We start from the raw sequence: 24,852 nt of genomic DNA on the forward strand, positions 1-24,852 counted from the left end.
GAAGTCAGAGCAGGCTCCCCGGAGGCAATGTCGATCTCGGGGACCCGCAGGTGGGACCACTCGCCCCGCTCCGAGGCCCCTGCCTGGAAGCGGGAATTGCGGCTGGGCCTAGGGCGGGGCAGGGCAGGGGTAGGGGAGGCCAGGGTGGCCGGGGCTGGTCCCAGGCCAAGGCGAGGTCGGCGGGAGAGTTAGGGTTAGGGCGAGAAGATCCGGCTTCCCGACGGCAGAGGGCGCCTGGCGCTGCGGTCCGGTGCTCCGAGCCGGAGCGCGGGCGCCGAGAGGAGAGGGGAGGCGCGCGAGCGGCGGCGGTGGCCAGTGCCACGTATTCCCGGCAGTGGCGACGGCGCGGGAGGAGGTGAGCGGCGCGCGGCGGCCGAGCCAGGAGGCGAGCGAGCTGCGGGCGGGCGCGGGGACCCGGCACTGGACGGCGGTGCGGGCGCCGGGACAGCGCGGTTCCCGCCACGCTGGCTCCGCCTCCGCGCCGGGGTGACCGCGGAGGCCCAAAAGCCGAGCCGGTCCCAAGCGCAACTCGGGCTGGGCGGGCTGGGGCCGCGGAGACGCGAGCCCGCCCGGGCGTTGCGGCTCTGGACGCGGAATCTCCGCCGCTGCGGAGCCCGGGCCACGGCCGGGAAAAAGTTGGGGCGCACAGCGAGCCTCCGTGGGCCGGGCAGGAAGTGCGAATGCCGGCGGACTCGGGGGTCGGGAGGACGCGGTGAGAGGGGGTCCCGGGCCGGAGGCGGGGCAGCTGGGAGCGCCGGGTTTGGGAAGGCAGGGGACGTGGGTCCTCCGCGGGCGGGGAGAAACGAGTGCGTGCGCTCAGGGTCTCGGGCAGGAGTGGACAAGTGTCCGGCCGCGGGCTCTGCGGCTGAGCAGGGAAGGAGGGAGGCCCCAGGGAGTAGGAGCTCTAGGGGCTGAGGGACCTGCCGGCCACAGGGTAGAGGGCTGGGAGTGGGCTTTGCTTCCTCTTTCCTTATTTCTGGGAGACCCTGAGAGAGGGTCAGGCTCCGAGTTGGGAACTTCTAGGGCGTCTGAAGACCCGATGGGGAGTTCCTGAAAGCGGTGGGGGAGGGAGCTAAGTATTGCTTCCTCTATCGATTGGGTTGAGTACCGGCTCCTCATCTGCCACATTTACCTCTCAGACTGCAGTGCTTTTGTCCTGAGGAAGTTGAGGGAGGATCCCTGAGTAGATGAGATATTTAGGGGTTCCCGTGTGAGTATGCATGGGCCCCATTAAATCAGCTGTCGCAGGGAGCTGTCTTCTGAAAATACTACTCTGCCCTTCCACACCTACCCACCCCATTCCCTCTCCAGTACCGCCAAGGTCTGATTCCCTGAGCTAGGCTAGTGGGTCCCCCATAACCTAGCAGCACATCTGCTCACAGAGTCATAGTATCCTGAAGGGGGTATACAACATGGCCTTTTTATTCTCTGGCTGAGGTTGGTTATTTTAGAAACAAGTGGTTCTGGAGGATGCTTAATTAGAACAACCTGTGTGGTGTTCCCCAACAACGGAGGTGACTCATGCTGGCTTATTGTTTTCTTCCGCACATAAACTTTGTATTCAAGACACAAGTGTGCTGGGTCATGTGCAACAGTGATTGAGCTGGAGACCCACACTGTGGGCCTTTTGAGCAAGGAGTATGACCTTGAATGAGTCACTTGTCCTTTCTGGATTTCATTTCTCTTCCCTGTGAAATGGGGTGTGAGGAGAGAGGAGCTATAGGAGAGGATGGAGGCAGGAGTAGATTTCTGAGGGACACAGATCTTTTTCCTTGTGAGGCCAGGTTAGCCACACAAAATCAGTCTCAGCCTATTCTCATAAAGACATTTGGTTGCACTTAAAACGGTTGCGAAGCAAGAATGATGGCAAAAACAAAACAAAACCAAAAGCCCAAAATAATTGGTATTAGAATATGAACACTGTTCTCAGGAGGCAGTTAGTGTACATGGCTGTCCAGCTGTCTTTCCTACAGAGTGGTTAGCTGCAGTGAAAAATAACTATGTCTATTTCACTTGTGGATCGGAAACTGTTTGTTTGTTTTAACCTTCGAACCTGGAGTGGATGCTCACTTGGACTTACCTAGTGCGGCCTTACTGGAAGGACATCCCCAGGATTTCTCATCGCCGTAGTACTGTAGATTTCCTTCTGTCTCACTGATGCTGGGATCCTAGTACTGCCACCCTTCTGTCATCTTTTTCATTCTGGCTTGGGAAGTGGTGAACTGACTCCTGTTGCATATGACGTTTCTGAACTTCCCTGGTTTCTCTGAAAGTGGGTGTAATTCACAGGCAAACAGTGCCTTAGATATAGGACATTAAAAATAGATTAAGGTAATAACTGTTCATTCCACCCCTATTCCGAGACCTTCTGATCAGCTTTGTACTGGAACTGCTGGGTCACCTACTGGCCATCCGAATTTGGATACTAAGAGTCATCGCAGAGTTGAAATGGCAAGGCCAGGCTAAACAGCACATAAATGATCAAGCCATGATGCTGGAAGGAGAGGAGGGTTTTTGTATTTTGTAACTGAATGCTCTTGTCCTGTTTTCTGCCATTAGTAGCTTTCAAAATCCATGTTTAGTTCGACCACATCATGATCAGTAATTCTTTTCTGTCAGTGTCTTGGAAGCGGCAGTTAGTGGTTATCTCTCAGTTTGAGGTGGTGGTAAAACTGTATGCTCTCCAAGGAAAGGCTTGACTAATCAGGTTGAATCTTTAGAATATCTGTAATATGTGTGTGTGTTTAAGTTTTGCGGTAACTAAGGGCTGTTAAATTAATGAAAGTCATGCTAATAGAAGTTCCCATTTGAGCCCCTACCATTTATCAGGCAGTGTGAGGTAAGGAAAGAGTTCAGGGAGGGCACTGCTCTGTGTCACAGCTGGCTTGTACAGGTTACTGTTGCTCTTTGAAACCAAACAGCCTTTTAAAACAGTGGAAGATGAATTGTTGGCTATCTTACAGGGTTGTGATACTAAATGAGGTAAGGTATATGGAAAGCAACAAGTAAACTGGAAAGTACCTTCAACCCAGGACAGTGTTTTAACATAAGCAGTTGGGGACAGTGGAAGCTTATGAGTCCATGGGTCTTGGTGTCTGGTGGGCCTGGGTATACGTCCCGAGTCCATTCCCTCACCCCTCAGCCTGGTTTTTGCATAAGTAAAGTCAGGATATTATTATCTGCCTCGTGTTAAATGAGATACTCTGGGTGTGCATTGGTGCTCGGTAAAGGTATCAGCCCCTATCAATACCTTTGCCCATAGGCACTTGGGATAATGGCACTGATTAAGTCCTCTAGTGGGAATTGTCCTCAAGGGAAAAAGGCTTTTAAAGTGCACTTTAAGAGTACTTATGAATAATTCTTCCCACACCTGCCTTCCCATTCCAACTCCCAAACACAGAGTAAATATTGCAGGCCCTGATACTGCCTACAAGGAGGGAATTGAACAAAACCCAAAGCGAGAAAGGATGGGTCTTTGATAGGAAGGTAAAGATGGATGTAGCTAGTTTCCCTTTGCCTACTTTGCGCTCCTCTCCCCTTTCCTATCCATTTTGTGGGCAGGGGAAAGATACTGAATTTGAGGGGTTTCTAGCTGGAAGGAGGTATTGGAGGAGCTATAGTGTAAGGTAGGGGGCAGGGCAGATGTGGGCTGGGAAGGAGACGGAAGGGTTGAACCTGACAGCAAAAGCTGGAAAGTTTGGCATGGGAGGAATCTGTCAGACCTGAGATGTGGCTAAGTGTGGGGCCAATTTGCGTCTAGTCCTATGAGGCTCTCTTGTGGGGGCTTTGAAGGTGTCGTGTTCTAGGCAGATTTTGAGGGGTTGTCGTGGCATCGTGAATGAGTTTCCACAGTAAGTTGTGTGCTGCAAAGGCAATGAAATTCCAAGAGGGTGTTTGTTGTGACGGATGCCAGAATTTCTCTGAGAATTTTCTTAAGATTCAGTCAGTCTGTAAAAGCCCTTCTCAATTCTCTGAAGGTATTAATTAATAGTTAAAAAAAAATAGAAACATGTTTTTTTTTTTGAGAGCTTTTGAAACGTAATCGTCTAAAATCTTTGGAGCAAAGGCAGTCCCCCCAAAAGCCATAGAGTTATATATTTTGAAAGCATTGCCTGCCAAAGTAATGTTTTCCTTCTCCTGCTCTTCCCTTCCTCCTCTTGCGTTACTTTGATAGTGGGTTAATTTTGGTTTCTTTCACATTTTGGAAGCCTAACTTTTATGTTTATGACTCTTAATTTCTAGGTCTTGAATGTGCCTTCTTGAGGCCATGCATGTATCTTCATTCGGAAGCAGTAGTGTGGTCAGGCGATGAGGGGCGCAGACCACGGCCAGGCTGGGGCCGGGCAGAGTGGCCATTGCTCTCGGAAAACTAGGCTCTTTACAAGTTGAGTTTAATCCTCTCAGCAGCTCAGGAGATAGTCATTAATCGGAATGTGGAGAGGCGGAAATGGGCACAGAACCCGGTGTGTGCCCACAGAGCCCCCCAGTGGTGGCTGAGTGTCAGCTGAGATCCCTGTGCCTCCCAGTCCTGTGCAGGCAGAGGCCTCGCATGTCCTGCCAGGGTTGGGCTCCATCCTGTGGGCTGGGGGTTTTCATCAAGGGAGGGAGAGTCAGGTCTGTTTTAGAAAGGTAGCTCTGTGGGTTGTGTGGAGTGTGAAATTAGGAGTAGAGAAATGAGTCCATGAGCGTAATTGGCATGAGAGATGACCAGGACTTGATCCTAAGACTTTAACACAGTGGAGGAGAAGGGGAGTGTGTCAGGATGGGTAGTGCTTAGTGCCCCCGTATTGCAGATGCTAACTGTGTAGACTGGAAGCAATCTCTGCAGAAACCACGGTTGCCTCTTTTGGGTTCTTCTGACAGAGAAGGAGCCTGAATAAACCTGAAAGCACCCTCCCTTCTCTTTGCCCACCCCTTGGCCTTATCATTTTTGCCTTCTAGAGCATCTCAGAGGTTGGAATTCAGGCTCTTAGACTGCATTTAGGAAATGCTGGTTGGAGCATTGGAACGAAGCAAAAAGCATTGAAGGAAAAAAGCCCCGAAAGAAGAAAGCATTCCTGGAGTATAGTCTGCACCTCATTGTTCCCTGGTGAACCCAGTGGGTCCACTAGGGGGCGTGATCCTAGTCTTGCCTGTTCCCAGAGGGTTAATCTGCCTCTAGGCAAGGCTAACAGGCCACTTGCAAGGCTAACAAGCATGCAGGGGTTAGCTGGGAAAGGGGAGGAGTGCTGGCTGAGTTCACAGTGGTGGGCCAGCCCTTCGAGGAGGAGATAGGACCACTCTCCCCTGAAGGGTGCCGTCTCAGTGGGGAGCCAGGCCATCTTTGGGTGAACTGGATTCAGAGCAAGGGGAGATGATTGGTCCTGGTGGCTAATGTCTGCTTTTCCCAGTCAGAATGTATGATTCTCATGTCAGTAATATTCTGGTCTCCTGCCCTCTACTCCAGCCAGTGCCAGGCTTTGTAATAAACTTGCCTGTGCTTCTTTTCCCGATTGCACAATACCCATGCCCTTCAGATGGCTTGTTCTTGCTTGGCTTGGGCCAGTGGTCAGGTTCCGGCTTTATTTGGACTCCGTCCTTTTTGTGAGAAGGGTTACCTTTATTCCCAGGGCTATCTTTATTGGATTGCCTGCTTCCTGGCATCGCAGTCAAAAGCCATCTCTGTGGTGAGTCACTGTACCAGGCTCAGCTCCCCGACCTTCTGCCTGATGGTACCCCTCTTCCCTCTAGATTTGACCTCTTTTCCTTGTCCTAAGGGCACATCTTGGCAGCCCCCTAGCTGCAGGCTGTTAAACTGCACTGTGAGTTTGGTGCTAACAGGCTACCTGTTTTCATGGGAGGGACATTTTTGCCCGGGGATGTTAGCTGTCACGCCTGCCTCTTAAACATGCTGTCCTAAGCAAAAACCCTTTTTTGTTTTTTTTCCACTTTCTGTTTCATGTTTAGGTGTGTGTGTGTGTGTGTGTGTTTGGAGTGTATGTTTGTTTTAATTATTTGTTTTTTTATTTGTTTTTAAGCAAAAAAAATACTAATCAAATATTTGAGTGTACAGAAGTGCTCCTCCTGGCAAGCAGAAAGAATATATATATATATATATATATATAGCCAGCATACCATTGATTTAGCTCTCTTTTTCCCACACTGTTGCTGTTTTGTTGGCAGAACCGTCTGATTTGTGTACTGGTTCAGTTTGGGTTTCGCGGTGAGTGTGGAAAGATGCCTGGGCCGTCTGCCGAAGCGGAGGGGACTCCAGTGAGTGGGCTCTGGGGCTGCCAGGCCTGGCAGGCCCTGCAGTCTGAGGAGCCTGGCCCACACGCGCCTTGGTCGGCTGAGTGGAGTTGGGCCAGGCCTCGTCCTTGACTTTGCTGGAAGCAGCTTTCTGGTGACAGCAGGTGGCTTTCCCTCTGCTGTGGGAGAGGCAATTCTCTTAATCCTGGTTATTGCTTTTATTCCCCTTGTTCTGTGGGGGCGAGAGGTAGAGGGTCCTGGAGTAGTGAGTGTTGGGGCTGTGCAGGCTGGGGGCAGGACGGGTTTGCAACTTGCACAGAGCTTTTCCAAACGTTTTCCTTGCTTCCCACATTGCCCTTTTTGCCTGTTGCTCCTTATTCCGTTTGTCATCAGTGGTTTAGAAATTGGACTTGAACTTGCTCAGTCACTCTTGGGAAGACCTGGGCGTGTGGCCTGTTCAGATTGGTGTGGTAATAATTTTCACACCAGAACAAGAACCCTGTTTTGGTGGTAGTGGTGGTGTTTTTTAACCAGTTCAGCTGTTTATTTAAATGGTATAGACAACACATGAGTATATTATGCTCTTAAGCCTTACCCTCCCATTCAAAGAGCACACAGTAGTACATGCCAGAAAATGTAACATCCTCCTCCATCCAGCAGCCCTCCCGCACGCACCGCCTCCCAGCTGGGTGCTCAGAGGTGACCAGTTTTAGCAGTCTGCTGTGTATCCTGAAGTTGTTTGTCAACCTGTATAGACACAAACACATACAGCTTTGTTTTGTGAGCATCAATCTGGCTGCATCACATATATCATTGGTTATTTTCTCTTTTCCTGTAATATATGTCATAGATTTTTTCATGCATGTAGCTCTTCTTCCTTTTAATTTGTCTTTTGTCTACAAAATATTTTATAGTATAGATGTATCATAATTTATGAGGCAGCTTCTACTGACAGACATCTGAACTAGCTCCTTGGCTTAGCTGTTGCATCTTCAGGTGTACGCACTGTCACGCGCACACACACGCTGCTCAGGAGTGGGACTGGTGTGCCACAGGTTTACACTGTGGAGCTGTGACACCAGTGTGCAAGCTGTGCTCTCGAGGGCTGTCCTGGTCAAACTACCAGGGCTCGGTCCCCAGGGGCTTCCGTTCTTCTAGGTGAAAGACATAGGTGGTGTTGAATGGGTATGTCATTGATTACTGATAAGGCTGTGAGACTCTTCGTTGGCGTCTGGAGCATGGTGGGCGTGCCCACAGTAACCGTGGGGAGTGGGGAGCTGAGCCCTCAAGGACCGAGGTGTGAGCGTCCTCTCGACAGGGGTGGCCACATAACTCTGGAAGCAGGCGCTTCTGGTCTCACATTCTCTTCACTTCTCCCAGAGGCTAGAGCACTTTAATTTTGGTGTAACCGCCAGAGTACTTCTGCCATCCTGTCCCTGAAGGAAGCAAGCATGTGTAAGCAGCACACTGAGGCCAGTCTTCTCCGCACTACTGAGTCAGGGATTCCAGATGGGGAGCTGAACTGGGAGGGCATTTAAAGATTGCCTGCCGGACAGCCAGGCGCTCTTCCTTCTGGAATAGCCTCCAGGAATGAGGTGAGGCAAGAGTCCTTGTGCAGTGAACCTTTCCTTCCAGTGGTGCGGTGGCCAGTCCCCTGCTCTCATGGATTCTTGGAATATTGTGATGGTTTACCCCTTAGCCAGGGTGCTTTTGGGAGAAGCCACAGTTTCTTAGGTTTTCCAAGGGCCTGACCTGGTAGAAGAGGCATCCAGAGGCCCTCATGAATAGGTGTTGCCTGGCCACTGCTGCAGTCTCAGCTGCCCAGTGGGTTTTGGGAAGCTCTGGCCGACTGGACAGCAGTGTCCTTTGCCTGCCATTTAAAAGGAGCAGAGAGAAGAGTGATGGAGGGGGCAGCCTAGGGTGGTGAAGAGACTCCAGGGTCAGGCCGGGGTTGGGGGCAGATTCCAGCTCCCACTGAGCCCGTTATGGGGGCAAAGTTAGTTTATCTCCCTGTGCCTCAGTGTCCTTGTGCATAAGCCGGGAATAACACTAGTACCTCCCTCACGGGGCTGCTGTGAGGATTCAGAGAGTAATGTTTGTAGAGCTCTCAGCACATGACCTAGTAAAGACTTAGTAATTATAAGAGCCGACTACTCATAGTTGTGTTCTTTTTTCCTTAATAAATGTCGTCAAATGCATGAATGCACATTACATTTGCTAAATATAAAACTGCCTATAGTCTAGTAACATTACAGAGAGGGGGCCCGGAGATAAGAGCTGACTAGAGGCGGGAGGTCGTGCAGGGAGCCTTCGGAGGGGAGGAGGGCAGGTTCCATGTTCTCTCCCCACACCAGGCGTCCTGCTGTGCATCACCGAGGCCCCAAATGCAGAGGCCTTTTTCCTCTTTAGATAGACCGAGAGCCAGGGGTCTGTAGAATAACTGCTTCCTTTTGTTTTTGTGGAGGCTGAGCCAGGCCTGGCAAGGGGAGGTGCCTCCCCTACCCATGGCTGGTTATTAACAGAGAAAGATGGGGTCTAGGTCTCCTCATTCTGGGGGGTGGGATTTCCTCTCTCTTCTCCACCTTGCCCGGTGCTGCCTGTTTCCAGATGGGGAAAAACACCGCACAGTGTTAGGCACTGTGCAAAGGTGCCTCCTGAGGCCCTCGTGAGATGAGGTCACTGAAGTACAGAAGGTAAAATCAAGTACAGCCCAAGGGGAGGCAGGGCGGGGGTTCAGACACAGGCCTGCCCTGCCCCAGAGCTCGCACTTGCACCTTCTAGCTGGTTCCCTTCCTCACAGTGCTGGCCCTGGGTTGATGTCTGTGCCGGTTCCATGCCTGATGACCTGTAGCTCCACCCCTCAGTGAGAGACATTCATGCATGTGTGCGTGTCCTGCATGCATGTGTGCGTGTCCTGCATGCATGTGTATGACAGCAAGGTCATCTGACGTCCCTACTTTGTTTGCTGATGGTTTACCCAAACTGGAGGTCTGAGAACTGCAGGCGGAGTGTGGGCAAGGCTGTACCCAAGACCTCTGAAGGAGCTTAGCCTGCTGAGGTTCAAATGGTGACAAGGAAACCTTGCTCTTGCAGGCTGAGCTTGGTGTGTGAGCTCTTTGTCTGTGGGTCTGGGAGGAGCAGAGCCACTCAGCAAGGACGCCTGTGGGACCTGGGCAGACTCTGTGGCTTGTAGAGGACTAGGACATGAGTCCAGGTAATGGATGTGAACATTAACTCAGGCATGTGGTGTGAGAAAGTTGTCCACGTGCTATGTGGTAAGTGCTGACACACTGTCCTAAACATTAGTCAGCGGAACAGAAACTTCACCTGGGGCTCCCCCGGTCTGAGAAAGCTCCTCAGAAGCAGCTCACATTAAAGCAAGCCTCGTCTGCCCCTTAGAGAGCCGGTAGACTTCCCTTTGCAAACGGGGACCCTGAGACCCAAGGTGAGCTACCTGGTTCAGGGCTGCAGCCCTCGATGGGGGAGTGCTGAGCCGGGCGCCTCTCCTTCCTGTCCTCTGCCCACATGTGGTTTGTAGCTATCCTGAGGAGCTCTTAGTAGCTGGAGGAGCTCAGTATTATTTATGAAATAAACAAAAATCCTAATTCAGTTCTGGTCCTGGCTCTCCTGTCTCTGAGCAAAGTTAGCACATCAGCCTCTGTTTTGTTCTCTGTAGGATGGGTATAGCACCCCTGCCTGTCCCCTCAGCCTGTCTTCATTCACTCAGAATTCATTCAGCATATATTTATCAAGTGCCCACTTGATGCCAGACACTGTTCTATGTGTTGGGCATTTTGCGCTCAACAAAAGAAGCTTAAATCCTGTTTCTTCTGGGGTTTATTTTCTAGTGAGGGGTGACAGACAATAAATGAAAGCCATGACATGTTTATCTGTTTCCAGGGCTCCTGGAACACAGGACCACAAACGGAACGGCTGAAACAGCAGAAATTCGTTCTCTTACAGCCCTGGGGGCTCTGAGGGAGAGTCTGTCCCGCCCTCCTTCCCACTCCCGGCGGCCGCGGGCAGTCCAGCGCTGCCCTCTCCCTCTTATCGCGTGGCCTTCCCCCTGTGTCTCTCCCGTTCTCTTATAAGCATCTCCAGCTCGCAGATCAGGGTTCGCTCTACTTTACTGCATCCTCATCTTAACTAATCATACCGGCAAAGACCCTATTTGCAAATGAGGTCACACTCCGAGGCTGCAGGTGGACACGGCTTTTGGGGGGACGTGACTTTCCAACCCAGCACAGTATGTGAGGCGGTGGTGACTGTTGAAAAGCAGGAGGAGTGCGGGGCAGGGGTGGGGCCTGAGGTGTGGGAAGGTGGATCAGAACAGGCTGGCTGAGAACGACTGAACCTCCCCGTGGAGCAGGGGAGTGGGGACAGGCCCATGTGTGGGGGCAGAGCAGGCTAGGCCGAGGGAACAGCACCTGCAGAGGCCTTAAGGTGAGTGTGTGCACCTGCTGGGATGGTGTAGGGACAGCGTGATTGAAGCCCTCTGTGTGAGTGCGTGTGCACGTGTGTGTGTGTGTGTGAGAGAGAGAGAGAGAGAGGACGTGAGGTCCCAGAAGTGTGTGAGGGGATCAGGGGTCCTGTGGGTCCTTGCCCATCTTTGAGGGAACCAGGGCCTTTGGCTGTGGTGAGATGGGAGCTGCCGTGATGGCTGTGAGCATGGATGAAAGCAGGATTGGCGTGGACCAGCTCGTTTGGGACTTTTTCTCAATCAGGTGGCCATTGCAGGGCTGTGCGTGTCCTCCTAGATATTTTGCAGCATCTGTAGCCGTGCAGCTTCTTTTTCAAATGTCAGTGCTCTGTCGACCCCTGACCCACCGCCCTTGCCTGTCTGTCCTCTCTCCTGTGCCTTTCCACCCACCCACCTCCCCACACTTAAACCGCAGTGGGGAGGAAGAGAAAGGGACAGGTGGGTTTGGGCAGGCTAGGCCTGCCAGGACACTCGGCCCTGGGCCTCTGGCCCTGGGCCTGCCTGGTGGGCTCCATGCCCATGGCTAAGGAGTTCATCACCCTGCCAGATTTAGAAAGACTGGTCAGTGTGCGAGCTCAGCGTGTGTGCCTCTCCAGGTCCTTCTGTGGACAAAGTCACTATGCTGCGAAAAAACTTGCGTCAGCTCCCTTAGGCGTCAGGCCACGCTTACCCTTGAAAGTACAGGGCATGCAGGGATGTCCACAAGTGCCGGTGCAGAGACTGAGTGGTTGCGTGGTCACCGTGTGCAGGCCGCGGGCCTTCTCTGCTCCGCCCACAGCGTTTTAGGCAGCATGTTCTCTTTTGCCTTAAAAACAATGAGTCCTGCCATCTGAGCCTATGATTCAAAAGAAGAAGGAACTCCAGGAGGTGCTTGCCCTTTGTACGCCTGGGCCGATGGTCTGAGGCCTGAGCCGGTTTGGTCTGCACGGCTGCTGTGGGAATCATCACTTCAGATTCCTTGGCATCAGAGCTAAAGGGAAGTCTCCTTATCCGGCTGACATTTAATTTCCTCTTTGGGCCTCCGAGGGAAAGGGCCCGGCAAGGTTGTGATTAGAGCTCCAGAGAAGGGGGCTGTGGGTGGGCCTGCTTGCTGTCAGCCTGGGCCCTCTTCCCGGCCCCCACCTGCTACTGCAGTGTCAGGAGCAGCCGACTGAGGGAGGTTGTCTGGGGGGGGCCACTGGCACTGTCCCCGCTCTGGTGTTAGTGGAGATGGAAATAGAATTCCCGGCACTGGAAATCGGGAGCAGCTGCTCTTCTGAAGGAGCTGAGGAATTGCCTTTGGGAGCCACGCACTCACTCCCCCACCTTCCCCAAACAAAACACACATCTATGCAAAATGAAAGTTGGGAAGACTATTCCTAGCTAGAAAATGAGCATGAAAAATGTGTTTTGTGAGATTGTAATTCCTGCACCAGAGTTATTTCTGGGTGTGCTTCCCCAACACTTCAAAAGCGCTTCCTGTGAAGAGCTGCCTTTGAAACTGTGCAGCCTTCTCCGCCAGATGATACCGGAAGTTTTGACTCGGGAGCATCCCCAGAAGTCTGGGGAGTGCGGTTGTGTTAGAGGCAGAGAAGCCTCGCCCAAGTGTGGGGGCCGGACGGGGCGCCGAGTGTTCCCCTAAAACACCTCCGGTGGTGCCCTGTGCCAGCACTTCCCAGTGCTTAATAAATAAATACTTGTTGATAGGCAGGGTCTACTGGATGTGGGCCTTGGCAGTTTTTTCTGGGCTCCCAGAATCTAGTATGCTGTGCCGTAGCTCAGAACCCCGAGGGCTCAGTCCTCTGGCCCCATGTGGGGACTGGTGACATGGCCGTGGCCCTGGGGAAGTCATTTGCCTCCCTGGGCCTCTGTTTTCATCTCGTCTTTAATAACCTGGGGCTGGATGAGATGGTCCCTGTCCTCCCCTGCATCATTTCCACTGGTCACAGCGGAAGCTCCTTGAGGGCAGAGGGGACATGAGCCCTTTTGTGCTGTGGAGCCTGACCTGTGCAGGGCTTCCACAAAGCTACCCTGTGGCCTTCGTCCTGCTTGGCCAGACCCCCAGAGTGCCTGCTTTCTGGGCGAACTTTGCTGGGGAGAGAGGGACAGGTGGCAGGGGATTTGGCATAAGTCTCCAGCCCCGGCTCGGGAGGCAGGTGCCTCCAGTTGTTCAGCATGAGCTCCCTGTTCTTGTCTCAAGTTTCCTGCAACTTTTTATTCTGGCCTCAAACATAGTCCCTGTAGTTCCTGGATGTTGTTGTGAGAATTGTTCTTGCAATTACTGGCAGGCAGAAAAGAATGGACCACTACTACAAAACGGTATGTACATTACCTTCCAAATGTAAGTAATGTCCATGCATGAGGGAAATAAAGATTTTAATTTCAGTGGTTATGTCTGGATTTTGGTATCATAGGAGATTTCTTTAAAAAAGATTTTACTTATTTATTTTTAGAGAGAGGGGAAGGGAGGGAGAAAGTGAGGGAGAGAAACATTGATCAGTTGCCTCTCGTAGGCCCCCAACTGGGGACCTGGCCCACAACCCAGGCCTGTGCCCTGACTGGGAACTGAAGTGGTGACCTTTTGGTTTGTGGGACAACATGCCCAACCCACTGAGCCACACCAGTCAGGGCTCATTGGAGATATTTTTTTATCTTTATATTTTTCAGCATTTTCTACAATGGTCATGTATTGTCTTTATAGTAAAAGTAATTAAAATTATCTTAAGTTAAAGCTACTTATTAGCATATAATGTGTGCTAGGTGATTTTAAGAACTTGCCATTACAATATCTTATTTAATCCTCACTGAATCTGTGAGATCCTTTAGTTTTTTTATTTTCCCCCTTGAATAATTTTATTTTATTAAATTTTTTTGTGTGTGTTCCAAATTTGTTTTATTATTGTTCAAGTACAGTTGTCTCCATTTCCCCCTCCACTCCCCACCTCCCACCCTTCCACCTTCGATCCTACCCCCCTTTGGCTTTGTCCACGTGTCCTTTATAGTTCCTGACAACCTTCCCCCCCCCCACATTATCCCCTCTGGTTACTGTCAGTTCTTAATTTTGGTGTCTCTGGTTATATTTTGCTTGCTTGTTTGTTTTGTTGGCTAATTTGCACTTATAGGTGATTTATATTTAAGGTCATTATTAAAAGTACTTATTCATTTTTCCCCCTTTGTACCTGTGTTCCTCTCTCTCACTCTTTTTCTTTCTGTTCTAAAGCAGTCCCTTTAGCATCTCTTGCAGAGCTGTTTTGGAGGAGGCGTATTCTTTGAGCCTTCTTTTGTCTGGGGAGCTCCTCATTTGGCCTTCCATTTTAATTGAGAGCCTTGCTGGGTAAAGTAGCCTTGGTTGCAGACCTCTGGTTCTCATTACTTGGAATATTTCTTGCCATCAAGAAAATAAATGAATGAAAAAATATACGAATGTTAACTTAATGTTTTTATTACTGTCAAATATACATAACAGAAGTTACCTTTTTCACCATTTTATATATTCTGTCCATTACGTACATTCACCGTGAAAACTTTTTAAAAAACTCCTTCCTTTGTGAATGGGGAAGCTGAGACTTAGAAAAACAAAGTTGTTTGCCTGAGAGTAAGTAGTTCCAGATCCAAGACTTGAACCCAGGAAGCGGAGTCTCAGAGATCTGGGTTTCTGGTGTTTGGAGTCTGTGATCACTTCCCCTGCCCCCTGCTCACCACGTGGTTTCGGAAAGCCGGTCACGAGTGTATCTCTCTCCCTTGATAGGTGTAGGGCTGGGCTTTGTGTATGTGTTGGGGAGGTGGGAGTTCGGCCTGGCTTAGGGCGCGTGCGGCCGGCGTGGGTGCTCCTGCTGGTGGACACCAGGGTGGACGATCTGCATGCTCCTGCCTTTGTTAAGGAGGTTGCAGTGTGCGGGCTGCTGTGCGGGAAAGGGTTGTGCGTGCGATTCCCGTCTCCGGAGGGCGCTCACCACTGGGGTGCAGCGGGCAGAGCAGTGGCCTGGAGCCTAGACCCCTGGCTGCGTCAGGTCTGGGCGCACCGTGCTGGCTGATTTTCGAGAAGGGGCATGAGCTGGAAGGCCTGTGCTTTTGTCCTGATTTTACCTTGTGGTAGACATGCTTTGGCTTGATTTTCTCGCTCCTAAGTGGGTGATAAAAATGCTTGTTCTACTTGCCTTCCACAGTTGTAGATGATTGCATGTCATGATGTGAGAGAAAGGTGCCAAGGACACTAAAGGGCTGTGAAGTAACTTTCTGTGGTGGGAGTTTTGAGTGTACAGTGGTGGGGAGGTGGGGCACCTGGGGCTGACCTCAGGGACTTGGGCGTGATGAATAGCGGGTTCGCTTTGCCTTGTTTTCGCCATCAGCTTGCTTCGCAAACCCTCAGGCTGAATCTGGCCCTCCACCTTGTTTTATCTGCCCCGTACCTTGTTTCTATCTGGCGGCAGCTCTGAGCTCTTGCTTAAGTGTTAAGTGACATTTATACACCCCTGAAATTACATTTAGCCCTTTGAAGGCAATCCTGAGGCTGATGTGGCCCCTGGTGAAAATGAGTTTGACACCTCTGCGAGTGTAAAGGAATGAAAATGCATCCCTGCGGCTAGTCCAAGGTAATGAATTGGTAGCTTCTGTGACTCTTTGCTTTAAAGAAACTGTTTGGATTGGCTGTTTTAGAGCTAGGGATTCCGTCAAGCTGCCCCCAAGATAATGTTTGAGTCGTTGCTGTTTCGGCGCACGTTCCACCTGACGGAGAAGGCCAGGGGCTCTGTGCGGGGCCCTGCCTCGCCGACCACTTGTGTTTGGCTTGGAGGACGGTCCTCGAAGACTAAGTAGGTCAGGAATATCTATTTTGAACCGCGTGTGGCTGGGCTGCATGGACCTTTAATTTCCAGATCAGATCCTGTTGGACTTGTTTGCCCAGAAGGTTGGCAGCAAGTGCTCCCCGACTGGTCGTGTGGTGTATTTATAAAGTGTGAACAGTGCGTGGTAATGAGACACGCCTCCATTCCTGTTGGCCAGCCAGCAGCGGGGAGCTTCCAGACTCCTGCAGGGAGCTGGAGAGGGTGGTTTTCTCACCCTGCTGCCTTGAATTTTTCTGGAAATTGTTGATCCTCACTAACATCCTGAACCCTTTTTCCTTTAAGGAATCAAATTTAATTTTTACCCAGCGGCAGTTGGTTTCGGCTTCTGTTAGTAATAGCTGCCAGTTGCTGATGAACTGTGTTTTGATCCTTTTATTTACATTTTCTCATTTAATCCTCGAAGCCTTGGGCACGGGGGTTATTGTCTGCATTTTGCAGGTGAAGAAACAGAGTTAGAATGGTGCAGCACTCTGCCCGCAGACCGAGTGTGCAAGTAGCAGGGACAGAAGTTTGAACACAGGTCCGTCGGGCCAGACTCTGCCTTTTGTTCCACGTCACACGGGTCTTGGGGGCCCTGGAGTGGAAGCCGTCCCTGGTGGAAATGGGGAGCACGGTTGCAGCTCCTGGGCCTGTTCTGAGGGGAGCGGTGGCCTTCCTCTCGGAGGAGGCCAGCTGTGGGCGTTGGGGGTGTGGGCCCCCCACCCACAGGGGCTTCCGTGTGGACCCGGAGTTGTGTTTTGGGCTCTCATGCTGAGATAACTGGACCACAGAATTCTCAGTTTTCGCTCTTCATCGGATTTCCCTGCTTTGCTATTTTCCTTGAGGTTTCCTGTCTCAGTCATCAGGTGAGTGCAGTGAGGCGGTGAGACCCACGATGGGTGTTGGTGCTGGTGAGGCCATTTTCACTACCTCCTCTGGCTGCGCCGGCTCTTGGCCTGAGTGTCCTCCACCTTCCGTACTCCCTGCTCGCCCTGCATTTTTTTGAGGAGTAGACACAAGCTTTGGGTGGGTGTTTGGGCTGTGTCTTTCTCTGCAGTCCCTTCCCCCTCAGCTCCTTACAGAGTGCTGGCAGTTACACTGCTGCTCTCGGTCCTTGACAGGAGCCGGTGCGTCAGTTTGAGGTGCTTCGCTGCTTTGCACCGGCATCGCCTCGCCCAGCACTCCCAGCAAGCCCTCGTCCCCACCATTTTCCAAATGGGGATTCTTAACGGATGTCGCAGACCTGAGACGTTTAAGTTCCTCTGAGACTTATGTAGCAAATGTGGGAGGAGGTGCTTATTTAAACTCAGTTACATTTTGAAAGTGAAAGAATGCCCTCTTCAATGGCTGGCTGTGCAGTGGGGCTCGCAGTCAGGAGTGAGTGCCAGGGCCGGTCCTCATTTCCCTCCCAGCCATTTCCTCTCCGAGTCTGCATCCTGTACATTGGGGGTAATATCTAAAAGGGCTGGGGTAGGATGTAAATGAGACAATGTATAGAAAATCACCCAGGACTCAACAGATGGGTTATTACTCCCTGTCTCTGTTGTAAAACACTGCTACTTGGAAGTCATGGATCTCAGCTACAGAAGCAGAGGCCTGCGAAACTGCCTCCCCTGTGAGGGCCCTGGGAACGGACCTGTCCTGTAAATGCCCCTCGAAGCAAGAGGAAGAGGGCAAAGCATAGGGGATTGTAGAGAACCCTTATTTTAGCTAGAATCTTTTCGAGGTTGTCCCACTCCTTTTGGTTTTGAGGTGGAGCAGCAGATGTTCGAGTCCTTTGCTGGGGCGCAGAGCTCTGGGAAGTCCGTGCTTACCCCATGGCCTCTCTCAAGTGTCCAGGCCCAGGATTTAAAAAAAATGAAGATATACTAAAACAGGATTTGAGAAACAGGTATTTTAAATGTGTGCATTGGACACATCGATGCTTTTAGCACCTGCATGTTCAACAACTACATACTTACCTTGAGACAACTTTAAAGTCTAAATTTTGGGCCTTCTGATTTCCCTCTCGTAAGTTCGAGTCTAGACAAGTGTAGGGCAAGTTCCACAGGAACCAGGAAAGTAACCCTGGAGTTGTGGTCTTTGGGAGATTCCGGTTTTGTGTATATTTGCCATGTGATCTTGAGCAATAACTATCTTTGCTTCTGGCCTCAAAGAACTTACAGTCTTGCAGGGAGGTAGACCTGCAGTTGTAGAGCTGATATTGATGTAGTTGCTGACCAGGATGCTTTTCTTCAGGGCCTAAGGCTTGGTGTTGTGATGGTCTCTATTTGCACACTGTAGTTTTTCCTCAGAGGATTGCAAATGGGATTAAGGACTAGACTTTGTAGTGTACACAGCTCTCATTTTGGGCTCCCAGTGTTCAGTTATACCATCTGGCACAGTGAGTTACAGGTACCTGTTTACCTGTCCATTTGCCCAGCTTGTCAGCAGGCTCTGGAGGGTCAGGGACTTGGCCTGTGCCCTGGTATAGTGTAGGCATCTTATGTGTTTTACTTTTATGGGGAACACATGATACCCGCATAAAAACTTTGTAGGAGTTGGGATCACTTAATGTAGTGGAAAGAAGGCTGAGGGGTGGATTATAATGGCAACTGAAGCCATTTCCCCTTGAACCACCAGGGGGTGCTGGGAGATGCTTGGGGCCAGGGGGTCTGTAAGTCCTTTCCACTGAAGGCCTGTCCCACAAACTGGCTTGGTTCTCTTCCATACCCTATGGCCATAGTGCCTCTATTGAGGAAAACAGAAATAGGTCCCAGGTAGATGCTTCGAAACAAGCCCAAGGGGTGAGTGGCATTGGCTCCTATTTTACAGGCCAAGATCTGGTGAGGTCAGAGACCTGATGTGCAGGTGAGCCAGTCAGAGTTTGGAGGGAGGTCTGCGGATTCCAGGGCCCAGGGCCTTAAGTAACCTGATGCACTGCCACCTCTGCCCTGAAGACTTGCCCAGCCATACAGATTTGATTAACCTGATAGCCCAAGAAGCTTACATTAGACCTAAGGATGAACTTCCTGACATTTATTTTTAAAATTAAAGCTAAAATGGAGTATCCTGGGTCAGGCATCTTCAAGTTACAGAATTAATTTAGTGGGCTGACGGGTTAACAAAAAGAAAAAGGGGACAAAATAAAAAATATTAGCGTATCACAAAGACTCTGTGTGTGTGTGTTCTGAATCATGATGGAAATAATATTTCTGACGGTGGGTCATGGTCAAAATCTCCCTAGAGAGAAAAAGATTATGGTCTAGGTCAATAATAGGCAAGATAGTGAAGCCCTTGGAGGCTGGGATCTGTTTTCTTTTTATGTTTCCTCCATCCTTAACCCAGTGCTGAGTACAGAGTTGGTCCACGGGTCTGTCTGGGAGAAGACAGACTGGAATAAGTCAGGACTTACCCTGCGTTTGTCCGCACCAGGAGGCGAGAGTCGCGTCTCCTGTGCTTTGTGAGGATGCAGAGAGACAGCCAGTGTGTGCTGGGTGAGAGGTTAGGCTTTGACGTTGGAGTTACTCAGGTTTGAATTCTGTGGGCAGCATCCAGGTGTGTGGCTTTGGGGAACTCCCTTGACCCTGCAGAGCTTCACTGTCTCCATCCTTAAGTTGGGTGTAAATGAGGGCGCGGCCTCAGTGCTGCTGCGAGGGTTAGAAGAGATGATGAGTTAGGTGCCTTGAGCGCCCTGCTTGGCGTCTGATAAGCAGCCAGGAAGCATTATCTGCTGCTCTTGTTTTTATGGTTATGTTAAGAGTGACTAAGTGACCCATCCACTGTGGGAAGCACCTTCCAGAGCTCCACTTCTGTGAGGTTGTAGAGCTTGAACTGAACTAGAAGCTCAGACCCGCGGTTTGGTTTGCAGTGAAAGGAGGTGAATGCTGCAGTGGGCCAGTGCCGGTCCCTCCGTCAGGGCGATGCGCTGGTTCTGTGGGTTAGAGAGACCAAGCATCGTCCACCCACAGTGAGACAGAGGACAGTCATTGTGAAATCCGAGACTGTGAATGGCATTTCTGAGAAAAGCCAGGTGCTTTTTATTTAGCCAGAAAGCAACAGTTTCAATTTAATGTTAAGATTTTTTTTTTAACCACAATGTTTTTTTTTAAAAGCACAACTTTCCTGAAACTGAATGTAACTGTGTGTATGATTAGACTGGTGATTTTGTGTCCAGCACAGTAATATTTTTAGTAGTATTACTGGATTATTTCCATAATCTGGTAAATACTGATTTCTGCCATCGCCAGCGGGGCCCAGCAACACCACTGTCAGAACTTACTGTGTGAACATGAGTATGTGACCTGGTGACGGTGCGAGACGCTGGACCCTGGACCCCGGACAGGATCTCACAGGGGCCTGGCTGGGCATCAGCACCTGGTTTTTCACGCCTGCATCTGTGCAGTCCTGTTGTCCAGGCCGCAGCGTCGAGACCCTCTTCTCCCTGGTTAACAGAATTTTTTGTTTTTTATCTCCCTTAGTGCTAATTGTCTTTATATCTTGGGAAGGAAAGGCTCTAAAAATTACCCCATGATACAAGGGTTTACCGTGATTTTCTGGTTTATCCTGGTGTATTCTAGCTCAACGTAAGTTTCCATCCACCTGTGCTGTACTTTATCCCCTTTTATTTATTTATTTTTAAAGATTTTATTTATTTATCTTTAAAGGGGAAGGGAAAGAGAGAGGGAGAGAATATCAATGTATGGTTGCATCTCGTGCGTCCCCTGCTGGGAACTGGCCTGCAACCCAGGCATGTGCCCTGACTGGGAATTGAACTGCGATGCTCTGGTTCGCAGGCCCATGCTTAGTCCACTGAGCTACACCAGCCAGGGCCCCTTTTATTGATTTATTCAGCTTGATTGAGGTATAATTATCAAATAAAAATTGTATGTATTTAGAGAATACAACATGATAGTTTGACGTAGGTATACATTGCAAAATCATGACCACAATCAAGTTAATCAACACGCATCATTTCACAGTTACCACTTCTGTGTATGTCTGCGCTGTGTGTATGTGTGTTGTATCTACTGCCTTAGCAAATTCCAAGTGCGCAACACGGTATTATGAACTATGGTCACCATGCGGTACATTACATCTCCCGAACTTATTCCTCTTATAACTGAAAGTTTGTACTTTTTGTCCATCATTTCACTATTTCCACTACCACCCCCCCACCCCCTGGCAACCATCATTCTGTGCTCTGCTTCTGTGAGTTTAACTATTTTAGGTTCCACCAATTAGTGAGGTCACACAGTATTTGTTTTTCTGTATCTGGTTTACTTCACTTAGCATAATGCTCTTCAGGCTCATCCAGGTTGCAGATCTGCCTGTGCTTCTAACACGCTGTGTGACTCTGGGTAAGTCCCTCAACCTCTCTGCACCCCTTTCTGTGAAACAGGCCAATAATAATACTACTTATCGTTTGTTGAGGATTAAATTGCATAATATATGTGAAGCCCTCATTGTAGTGCCTACTGATAAACTCTTCAGCACATGGGAGCTGCTGTCCTTCTCTTCCTCCTCCTCCTCCTCCTCATCATCATCCATGTTGTTAGTGAAAGGCTTCCCAGGGGACTGGGATTATAGACCTACCTTTGCTGCTGTTAACAGTTGGTCCTGAGTATATTGCTGAACCTCTCTGAACCTCAGGATTATTTTCTCTACAACAAGGGAGTGGCCCAGGTGCTTCAGCCGCCTAGCTCCAATGTTCTGCTTTGTGTGCGGAGTGTGCAGTTTCTTTTTCTTATTGGGCTGGAGGGACATGATGCTGGCTGCCAGGAAGGGGAGATCCCACTCTCTTAAACTCTGTCAGCTGTTGGTTCGGATAGCCTTTTCTTTCCTTGATTTTATATTCTCAGCATAACTCCCCTTCCCCAGCCTCTGCCGAATGAGTCCTCCTGCTTTATGTGTTTATTTTCCTCGTATATTCAGACCACATGTATGCCTGGTGGGCTGGTCTTAAGTCTCAGTCTGGTAGAGCCTCGCACAGGGGATGTTGCAAATAAGGGAGATCCCGTCACTTTGCTGTTGGTTTTAAAATCATGTCTGTGTTTGTCCTAACCACGATCAGCCCCAGCACAGAGGGCTGCCTGTCTCTGAGACTGACCAAGGAGAGTCATTCAGGACAAAGGGATGACCTTTTTGATTCATAATAGGCTACTTTCTCACTTTGTTTCCTTTTTGGCCTTCAGTTTTGGTGTGAACTTTAAAGGGCTCACCAGAGCTAATCTCAGTGTAAGTTTGTTTATATTTTGCATGTGCATGGATGCTAGACACCACTTGTGTGAAAAGTGGGGTGTGAGTTCCTCTCCGGCCTGCTCCTGGCATTGCAGGTTTACCGTCTTGTTCTCCGGGACAGGCAGACAGAGCGAATGGATGGAGTTGCTTTCAAGCCCACCTGCTGCCTAACTGAACTCCTGCCGAGTGAGTGCGGCCAGTGTGCCCGTCTGTTACCTGATTTGCCAGCCGTCCCTGTCATGTTGGTGTTTCGTGTATATCCAAAGAGTCAGTTTTGTCATTTGCAGTTCGCTTACTATGTCTTTCAGAGAACTGTTTTGTTCTTCACTTAATTTGAAGGTGCTGATGTGTCATCTCCTGGTACGGCCCCTCTGCATCCCCATCTTGTCGCTGTCCTCCCTGTTAACATCGTTGGTGATTGGCAGCCTCATAAGGGGCTGCTGAAAGATCCCGGGTCGGTTTTCATGGTTGCCTCACTCTCCGTGGGCTACACTTACCTTCTACCCAGTCATTCCTAAAGTATTGCTCATGGTTTAGAGCTGATTAGGAATATTTTATTTAAGGGGTGAGACAAAGAAGTTTTTTTTTAATAAGCCCATGCTTATTTCTAGTGGTTTTAGGTTCATAACAGTATTGAACAGAACGCACAATTTTCTGCATATTTCGTTGCCCCTGTCTCCACACATAGCCTCCTCCTCCGTTATCAACACTCCCCACCCCAGAGGGACAGGTGCCAAAGCCGATGAGCCTACACTGACACATCCTAGTCACCTGGAGTCCACAGTTGACACAAGGGCTCACTCTTGGTGTTGTGCATTCTGTGGGTGTGGACAAACGTGATGTGTATGCATCACGATAGTATCATACATGGTATCCTCACTGCCCTAAAAATGCTCTGTGCTCTGCCTGTTCATCCACTCTCAGTGCCTGGGAGCCCTCTGGTATTTTAACTCTCTCCATACTTGTGTCTTCTCCACAGTGTTGGATAGTTGGAATCATACAGTTTGTAGCCTTCTCAGATTGGTTTCTTTTCTTTTCTTTCTTTTTTTTTAAAGATCTTATTTATTTATTTATTTTAGAGAGAGGGAGGGAGAAAGCAAGAGAAACATCAAGTGCAGTTGCCTCTTGCATGTCCCCTGCTGGGGACCTGGCCTGCAACCCAGGCATGTACTCTGACTGGGAATTGAACCAGCAACCCTTTGGTTCACAGGCCGGCACTCAGTCCACTGAGCCACACCAGCCAGAGCCATTCAGATTGGCTTCTTTCACTTAATAATATACCTTTAAGGTTCTTCACAACATTCATGGCTTGATAGCCCATTTCTATTTAGTGCGAGTAACATTCCATTGTCTAAACGCACCACAGTTTCTTTATCCAGTCACCTACTGAAGAACATCTTAATGGCTTCCAGGTTTGGGCAATTATGCATAAAGCTGCTCTGGACATCCACATGCAGGTTTTAGTGTGGACACAAGTTTTCAGATGTTGAGGGTACACAATGAAAAGCACGATTGCTGGGTAATACAGTAAGAATATGAAGTCTGTGAGTTTCGTAAGAACCAGACTCATTGTCTTCCAAAGTAACTGCGCCACTTTGCACCCCCCACCAACGGCGAACGCGGGTTCCTGCTGTTCCACATCCTCACCAGCACTTCATGTTCTCAGTCCTCCGGGCCGCGGCCATTCTCACAGGTCTTCACTGGGGTCTCCTAATTTGCATTTTTCTGATGACATATGATGTGTGGCAAGATTGTCTTTTAAAGGATGCTGGGGGCTTACATCTTTCCAAAGAGGAAAAAAATGGTTTAACTAGAAATGAGACGCAGAGCAGAAAATGCCATCTTTCCTGATAGTGGAAAGTCGCCTGGGGTCAGGGCCTCTGCTGGGTCCTCCCCACTGCCGTCTGTGGTCCAGACGGCTAACAGAGAGTCACGGGGCTTTCAGTGGCGCCCTGATCAGGTGTGCTTTTGTTGTTAAAAATATGCCGGAGACACAGAAACACTTGCTAATTATTTGGTAGAAATTGCATATCTTAATTTTTACTTCCCAGTGTTCTGGGCCTTTAAAAAAGAACTATACTGTTTGGGTTTCTTCTGCCTAGTCAAAAATAAGGTGAGACTAGAAAACTATATTTTTTAACTTCTTTGAGTTCACCTTGGTTCTACATTGTGCTTTCAGTTTCCTTTTGGATTTTCTTCGTAGAGCCTCATGTTTTCAAAATGTTTTAAAGGGCTCCTCAAAGAGTGAAAGAGAACCACCACCGGAGCTAGCAGCTCCACCCTGCGTGTGTTTGTGAAAGAACCGAAAGCAAGGGCTGTACGATTTGTGTGCACACGCCCGTAGCACCACGGTTCACAGCACCAAGTGGAGGTAACGCAGATGTCCGTCAGTCGATGACCAGTTAACACAACCTGTCACATCCGTGCAATGGAACATGACTCAGCCACAGAAAGAAATGAGGTACAGATGGGTGCCGCAACCTGGGTGAACCTTGACGACACTGTGCTGTAGGAGAAAGAAGCAAACGCAAGGGTCGCACACTGTGTTTGCGTTTGTGTAACTATCCAGAGTAGGTAGGTCCGTAGAGACAGAAAGCAAATGGGCAGTTTTCAGGGGCTGGGGAAGGGGCGTATGTGGACGGTGACCACTTAATGTTGTGAGTTTTCTTTTGGGGTGATGAAGATGTTTTGGAACTAGATCGAGGCAGTAGTGGCTTCACACTGCAAATGTCCTAAATGCCATTGAATCGAATTCTTTACAAATGGTAAATTTATGTTAGTTGAATTTTATCTCAATCACAAACATCTTTTGGAGGGGCAGCACAGATGTGTTTGCGCCAAGGGTGGCTTTTCCGGGGACACCACACAAGAGTTACTCTCCAGAGAGGCGCTTTACGGGGGGTTCAAAGAGGGAGTGTGCAGGTCCCCCTGCTGGGGCTGGGCCCTGGCCCTGCGCACTGTCCCCAGCTCAGAGCCAACCCCTGGAGGAGCCTCCTCTCCCTCAACCTGTTCCTTCCTCCGTGAGGAGGTTTAAAAGTAGCCCTTACAGGGCTTCTGTGGGAACAGGGTGAGCACGCTGTGCGCGCATGCTAAACACTAACCTTCATCTCTGGCCTGTAGAAG

General features: G+C 49.9%; 1 protein-coding gene across 4 annotated transcripts in view; it reads left to right on the forward strand.

Moving 5' to 3' along the window:
• Positions 1-265: 265 nt before the first annotated feature.
• The window catches only part of SLC36A4 (solute carrier family 36 member 4), a 324,739-nt gene continuing 300,152 nt past the window's right edge, over positions 266-24,852 (forward strand). For 2 of the 4 annotated variants that reach the window (XM_053656921.1, XM_053656919.1), the window contains exon 1: positions 266-355. The gene's annotated coding sequence lies outside the window, so the exon portion shown is untranslated. The other 2 variants (XM_053656920.1, XM_053656922.1) reach the window with 2 other exon arrangements.

This window comes from Artibeus jamaicensis, unplaced genomic scaffold, assembly GCF_021234435.1.
Source record: "Artibeus jamaicensis isolate MK-2021 breed Jamaican fruit bat unplaced genomic scaffold, CSHL_Jam_final scaffold_3128, whole genome shotgun sequence".
In the NCBI taxonomy this organism is placed as follows: Eukaryota; Metazoa; Chordata; class Mammalia; order Chiroptera; family Phyllostomidae; genus Artibeus; species Artibeus jamaicensis.